This window comes from Lactuca sativa, chromosome 5 (assembly GCF_002870075.4).
Source record: "Lactuca sativa cultivar Salinas chromosome 5, Lsat_Salinas_v11, whole genome shotgun sequence".
Classification (NCBI taxonomy): Eukaryota; Viridiplantae; Streptophyta; class Magnoliopsida; order Asterales; family Asteraceae; genus Lactuca; species Lactuca sativa.
The window spans coordinates 33,179,599-33,188,056 of NC_056627.2; positions in this window are offsets into that span (position 1 = coordinate 33,179,599).

The window sequence follows — 8,458 nt, forward strand, 5'->3', positions numbered from 1 at the left end:
AACAAGGACGATGTTTTAAGGTTGTTGTGGGTTTAGTCCAAGGACAAACAACCATCTCAATCTCTTTCACTCTTCCAGCATAACACCAATTAGGTTCAGAGGAAAAGGTTTTCCTGCACCACTAAAATAAGGGAAAGTTGACTTCCACAAGGTCCAAAAGAGAGATAGAGGCGTAGGAGAGAGAGATACGTAAGAGAGAGAGAGCTTATCATCTGTTTTTTTTCTTATTATTATTATTACTTTACCAAAAAAATTGTAATATTTCCCTAGGCAGTTAATTTTCCTTATAAACGATTTTTGTTTTGCATATCTGATTTTCGAACTTGGGAAATTTTTATGACAATACGGAATGATAGATTTTAATTCAAGGATTCTAAAACCCCGAACGGATAAATTTTACGAGTTGTAGAACTCCGGGAATTTACGTTTAAATTTTCGCCTCTAATTGGTATGAAACGTCCAATTTTCTGACTTTGACAAATATTTTTACTAAATTAAGCATGTAAATTCAACCGGTCAAAATACAAAATGTCTGCGGTGAACTAACCGTTTACAAAATCAAACTTAAATTCCAGGATGTCACATTACCTCCCCGTTAAAGAAATTTCGTCCCGAAATTATCTCGTTCCTACAACTATTTCGTCCCACTAGTGCAGGGGCCACTGCTAAACAGTTGTGGGTACTTCTGCTTCATTTGGTCTTTGCGTTCCCAAGTAAACTCTGGCGCTCTACGGGAGTTCCACCGGACTTTAATTATAGGTATGCGGCTTTGTTTGAGGCGTTTGATTCTCTATCCATGATCTCTATTGGTTCTTCTACGAAGTGAAGCTTAGTGTTGATTTGTATCTCCTTGAAAGGAATCACAAGCTTCTCATCAGAGAGACACTTTTTGAGATTGCATACGTGGAAAGTATCGTGGACTTTGTTGAGTTCTTGCGGTAGTTTGAGCTTATAAGCCATTGGACCAACCCTTGCCAGTATTTCAAAAGGTCTGATATATCGAGGTTTCAGTTTGCCTCTTTTCTCAAATGTAATGACACCTTTCCATGGCACGACTTTCAGTAGTACACTGTCACTTACTTCGAATTCAAGGAGTTTACGTCTCACGTCAGCATAGCTTTTCTGACGACTACGTACGTCCTTTAACCTTTCCCTGATCCGAAAAATCTTTTCTGTGGTTTCCTGAATGATTTCAGGGCCAGTACGTAAAGTATCTCCCACATGCTTTCTAGCCAGTAGTGTATCGCTAATTTCTGCCCAACATAGTGGTGAACGACATTTGCGCTCGTACAAGACCTCGTGTCACACCCCAAAACCAAGAACGGCGGAAACGTTCAGGGGAGGAGGACGTCATGTACAGTATCATATCAATGCAAAGTAGTAAATAAGCAACGACATCATGCATTGCATTAATAGTATAATTTCATACAAGTGTGTTCTTTAATAGTAATAAGACACCAAAAACAATAATCAAAATAAAAGATGAGTCTTGAAGATGCTCTGTCTTCTCAAAACTTGGTCATCGGTACCTGTCTACTGGTGACCTGAGAATACAAGTTATTTTGAAAGCATATATCAGCATTTAAGCTGGTGAGTTCATAAATATTTAGTGTCAATGATTATATAAGTTTGATGAAAATGTTTGTATTTGAACACTGTAAAGGTTTGTATATGTTTGAAAACTCCTAGAAAATCCTATATTTTCTACTAGTATAAAAGTAGTCTTCTACCAAGACCCGACTGTTTTGTATGTTTGTCTCTTTGTAAAAGTGAAAGCTTTTCCCAAGTATGACTATCTTTACCAAAATATAGTTTTATATTACCCTTTATGTGAGAAGATTACAATTTGAATATATTGGGAAAATCTATATGAGTACTGCAATATTATTTGTATTAATCACTAAAGTAATAACTACCTTAAAACCAATGGTTTAATTACGGCAAAATGTGATATGATTGTTACCATACTAATCTGACTATAACACGACGATGAAAGACGTCGGAAGAAATGACATTTGGCACCCAAAGACTTGCAAGTCCCACTGTAGCGAACAACAAAGGTGTAGGATAGTCAATCTAGTATAGATCTATATGCAAACTCACGCTCTCCCTCCAGGAGATTCTAGTTACAAAACGTGACATAGCGAAATGGTCGATGCGTCATGAAGTAGTATCTCACATTATGTTATCTCTTAATCTTGTTATAGTATACTTGTTATAGTAATAGTATTCTATGTATAGTATTCTCTGTATAGTATCCTTGTCTAGTATTCTCTGTTATAGTATCCTCTGTTAAAGTATTCTCTGTTATAGTATTCTCTGTTATAGTACTTGTATATGATAGTATTCTCCTAAACTATACCTATTATAGTTTACTAGTAAGTTATGTATATGAATAGATGAATGTATACCCTTGCTACCCAAAGCTACTGAACTGATTGAATAGAACTTTTATGTCCACATATGTATACATAATATATATATATATATATATATATATATATATATATATATATATATATATATATAATATTTAGACGACCGTTGGACAACTGAGCGATACCCTAAGTCCACATCCAAACAAGGAAAAGGAAATAAAGCGAGCTAGCAGTCCTAAGTCCTTCAAACATTATGTATATAACTATACATATATTGACATGCTTTTGACATTATATATAAGTTAAAAAGAGGTTTTGTAATACATTAAAAGAGTTTTGAACAACAAATAAATAATAACTTGATTTCAGTTTATAAAATGATTTCAAAGTAGATTGTTTTGAAACACAGTTTGAAGTATATGAAATCCTTGCTTGAAACACAGTTATAAATCACATGTGATTGATCTTATAACTAGCATGTTTTCTACTTGTATTCCCCGCCTATAAAAGCATTTAAAATCATTTAAAAGATAATTTTAAGGGGTATGAACTCACCTGAAATGAGTGATGCGATAGTAGGATCAGTAAAGGATGCTAAGTGTCAAGTGAGGACTTGAACATACACAATGATCCTAGTTAACATATAATAAAACACACACACACACACACATATATATATATATATATATATATATATATATATATATATATCTTATTAGTCATTTAACAACTAATTAACCAAGTTAAAACACACTAGGACATGGAAACAATTTAATTCAAGTGTTATAGGTATCAAAGGGTTGCATCTAAAGGTTGTATGGCATGTCATTGGAGTTTATGGCCCAAGAACCACTCCTTATGGAGTTTACGGCCTAAAGTCACTTCCCCCATGAGTTTAAGGCTGTAAACTTATGGTACTAAGTTCCATTTGGTGATTTAAGGTCTTATAAGTAAAGAGTAAGCATTTTATGATCAAGTCCAAGCCTTAGGATGCTTTAGGGCACACTATCACCACTTTGTAGAGTTTACAGCCTAAGGACCATTTCCTTATGTTTTCGGGTGTGAGGGCTTCTAGTTGGACGGCTCAAATTTGGGTGGTGAGACTAGAGCGTATTGTTAGGGTTAGAGCCTTTACACGAAGTGGTTTTGCTCGTTCTTTCTTGTTCAAAGTATCTGCTACAACATTTTCTTTACTAGGATGACGACGAATTTCACATTCGTAATCATTCAGTAATTCTACCCACCTTCGTTGACTCTTGGTGAGCTCCTTCTTATTGAAAATGTGTTGTAGGCCTTTGTGTTCGGTGAACACGATACACTTCGTTCCGTATAGGTAGTGCCTTCAAATCTTTAAGGCATACACTACAACTCCCAATTCCAGGTTATGGGTAGATTAATTTGTCTCGTTTGGCTTGAGTTGTCTGGATACGTGTACAATGGCATCATTCCTTTGCATCATCATGCATCCTAATCCTTGGCAAGAGGCATCGCAGAGTACTACCAAGTATTCCGTTCCCTCTGGGGAAAGGCAGGATCGGTGTACTGCACAACGATTATTTCAATCTCTGGAAGGTAGACACTTGACTGTCTACCCAATGGGATTTCTTTTCTTTCTGGGTTAGAGAAGTTGGAGGCTTGGCTATTTTAGATAAATTCTCGATGAATATCTGGTAATAGCCCACAAGCCTTAATAATTAGCGTACTTCGGTTGGTGCCGTTGATGCTTTCTAATCCGTATTTGCTTCCATCCTTGCAGGTTCACTATGAATTCCTTTGCTATTGACCGCATGATCAAGGAAATTCTCCTTGTTGATCCATAATTCGTGTTCAAAGAACCTTACATAAGGTTTATCCTTTCTTATTAGTTCTAGAATCAAACACAAGTGCTGGACATAATATTCCTTGGTTTGTGAGTCTGTTATAATATCATTGATAAAGACGAACTTGAACTTGTACAAATGGGGTTTGCACACTCGGTTCATAATATCGATGAATACTGCCAGTGCATGGGTCAACCCGAAGGGCATAAACTAGAACTCATAGTGACCATACCAGGTCCTAAATGTCGGTTTGGGAGTGTCTGTTGGATTAATGTCTAAGTCCATAACTATATTTGGTATGTACTTGACCCGACCCGGCATGGTCCATTTGGGTTGCACTTCACCGGCACAATTTATATGGATAGTATTTTGAGAATAGTATATTTATGATTTATATTAATATATTATAAGTTCTAATATATTAATATAATCATATTATTTAATTAGTATTGATCAAGAATTAATTTATAATTAATTAAGTGATCAAAATGAACTAATTAAATATGGACTCTTAGATATATATGTGTAGTGGGCCAAGTTCATTTAGGTTGGGCTAAGTCTTCATGGATAGTCCATGGAGCTTTAACCCATGGATCCTAGGAAATGAAAGGTCATGGGTATTAGGGTTTAACCCTAATCCTCCACACTATATAAAGATGTCCTTGGTTGGTGAAATGGGCACTAGTGTGGGTACACTAAGAGGGCTAGCCAATTTCACTAGAGAGAACCAAGTATCCATATTATCTAAAGTCTTCCAAGGTGTTTTGGTGATTTGTGATTCCATTTGAGGCTTCCACACTATTGGGGCTAAGCTCTTAAAGCTTGAAGACACCAAGCTACACCAAAAGGTATGTCATCTAACTAGTCTTTGTAGTATAGTTACCTCATAGTATGCTAGTTAGGATTAAAGCCTTGGAAAGTTCATATATGCATGTATAATAGAGAAAACATAGATCCAAGGTTTATAGGGTTGCATGTACACCATAGGAGTGTTAGAATGCTCAAAACCCAACAGTGGTATCAGAGCCATGGGTTGTTTTCTGTTATATTGATGCAAATGTTTTATTTTCAAAGTTGAAAAAAAAGGAAAAAAAAACATGACGTTTGTCAAATTTTAAGATAATTTTTTTTTTTTTTTTTTTTTTTTTTGTGAAAAACTAATTATTTGTAAAATTTGAATCATTTGCTATATGAGTTGAATTAGGTCAAATTTAGTAGAGGATAAAATGATATGATTATTTTATTAGTTTTAAAAGTTTGATCTAAAGAGTTTTTTGAAACCTCCATAAGTTATGGATATGAAAAGGTTTAAAAAAATTGATTCAAAGCTTTTATGGAGTTACAAAATTTGGAATTAATGTCTTAAAGAATTCCATAAAATATTCTTAAGTTATGGAACATGAAAAGTTTCATCATAAAACAAACATTTAACTCCATAAGTTATGGATTACCAAAAGTTTTATGTTTCCTTGTTTTATGAGTTATTTTTTAGATTGATGAAAAATATGTGTTAGATGTTTTCAATCCAAATTAATCTAAAAGTTGTTCATAAAATGTGTTTTTGTAACTTGTCCTCAAGTTATATGAAAGGTCACATTTATGAATCTTAAAAACACATAAAAATGCCTTAGGTTATAAAAAAAATGAAGAGTCTTTTCTTATAAATAGTTTTTATGGCTCCATAACTTGTCCTCTAGTTATGGATGTCTAAGAGTCTCTTCATTAAAAATTTTCATACTTTAATTAAAACTCATAAGTTATGAAAATCCAAGAGTTTTGAATAGTTTCAAAACTTGCCCTCAAGTTTTGGAATTTGAAAAGTTTTCTTTTATGAATACGTTAATTCCATGTTAAGCCCTTAGAATTTTAAAGAGTTAAAATTCAACCCTTATACTTTATAATATTATAAGTTAATAATATTTATATATATATGTATAAGAGTAAAGTCAGTCTTACCGTTAGTAGGCCTCATTCACAAAGTTGGTCTATAAGGAGGGTATAAGGTTACTGCCTATAAAATGGCAGTTTAATGGGTGTCCACTGTCACCCACCGCTTCCTTGACTGGTGGAGAGTCGTTAGCCGAACGGGTTTGACAGGACTATAATTCTCCCTTCGTTAAAAGTATTAATGATAAATACTAAGTAACTAAACTCTTAATAATACCCAATCTTAGTTACTTAGGAAAATGTGAATAAGGTGCTAATCCATGAAATTACAATTTGCACTTTGTTTAAGTCGGTTAGTGGAGCGTGTGTGGTTAACCGGCACACTAACTCGTATTTAACAAGGTAGGCAAAGGGTAACTTAATGCTTATCATAGTATCGATGGAGCGTGTGTGGTTAACCGGCACATCGATTGAGGGGTAAACACTTAAGGGTACCAAGTAATTTGCATGGTTACTTCACACCTTGTTTTGTGATCCTCGGCATCCCAGTCACAAAACCTGAAGGGCACACTCGAGATTGAAACATGCCATTGAAAGTTCAATGAATCTTAAAGATCTAGGAATTTCAAATCCAATTAAAACCTAATTAATTATTTCGTTTTTCATGGTGAAAATTAGTGAATCGTCATTCACCTACCTTCAAATATTTAATAGCTTGGATTACGGCATCCCACTTCCAAGTTATAAAATAGTTTGTTGGGTCCTAGCCTTAATATTTCATACTGGGTGTTATATTAAGGACTTTAAATCAACTATCTTGAATATCTCCCAAAATATGTCAAGTTTAGACATCTATGATCTTCTCAAATATCTTGGAACCTTACTTCCTCCACCTCCTCCAATTATTCTCCCTAACCCACAAGTTCAAGGTCACTCAAGCCCTATTGGCAAGGCAAGGTCTATGTGTGATCACATCTTAGAGATGAAGTCACATGCTGACAAGCTGGGAGAGTTGGGTGTCAAAGTCTTGAGAAAGTTAGTGGTTCAATCACTTTCTAAGTCACATAGTGAGTTCCTTTGGGACTCCTATGAGATAGACTATGACAAGACCCTTAATGATCCTATCTATTTGCTTGGTTCTGCTAAATCAGAAATGATTTAGTGTACTAGTAAAGCAAATTTGATTAGGCGATCAACTTCCCAAAACTTTATGGACAGGGACAATAGTGACACAGGAAATCCAGAAATGCATTCTCTTCCCAATGGAAAGGGATTGGCCATAGTCAACTTGGTTGACCAAATGGTAAAGAGAAAGGTTAAGTCTGAGATAGTCCCATGTACTATTACCTAAGGATCCATATATTTCTATTGCCAAAGGAAGGGGCTTTGGTTATGAAGCTGCCAAACTTACCTAAGGATGATAAAGTCAATAAGTTTGACTTTATTTCAGGTAAAGTCCATGGTCTAACTCTATTAGGTTCCTACTTGGAAATTCTTATTACATGATGTGGCTGGGTCACATGTTGATGTTTTTAGAATCAAAGAAATGTAAAGAAACTTAAAGGAAGTATATGCTGATTCTGATCGCAAAGATGGATTTCGATCGCATGGTTCGGTGATCAGAATTTTGAGCACGTGCTTAAGAGTTATGATAGATTGATTAGGAATAGATGACAACAAGTTTTTATATACATCTGCATTGTAAGGATTAGTTTTTCCGCAAAGTTTTAAAATAAAAGAAAAGTTTTTAATTTTATTTATTTTAAAAAAAATATCCTTACAATGGCATTTGGAAAAAAAAGATGTTGTTTATATGATTCCATTGATAGCAATATTGGAAATATGAATTTGAGTCTTTCATTTGTGGTAGTGTCTAAATTTACCAAATAAGGAAAGATTCTCATCACCCTTGTTTCAGTTGGATAGAAAATTGGAATCATGCAAGTTGTATAGTATGATGAATGAGAACTTTCGAGCATTGGAAAATTAAGGCTAACTGCTTGTTCACATGGATGTGTGAGTCAAGAGAAGGACTAAGGGATCAAGTACACTTTCTTGTGCACTTGTCAAAGTCCACCACGAAAGATTGATAAGACTATTCGTCATGATTTACTAAGGTTTAGTAAATATGATTATACTTACAAGCTTAAGTATAATTCTGAAGCATTGGAAAAATTTTCAATGTATGACAGAACGAATAAGAAGAATCAAATTAAGCAGAAGGATAAAAGTTTCTCAAATCTGAAAAGATGGGAGAGTCCTTTTAGTATTATGTTTTAAGATCATCTTAATGATTTTGAGACCTTATCACAATTCATCCTCTAAGTACATTCTGAGAGTTAAGAAGAGGAGTTACGAATTGTTGAAGTAGTT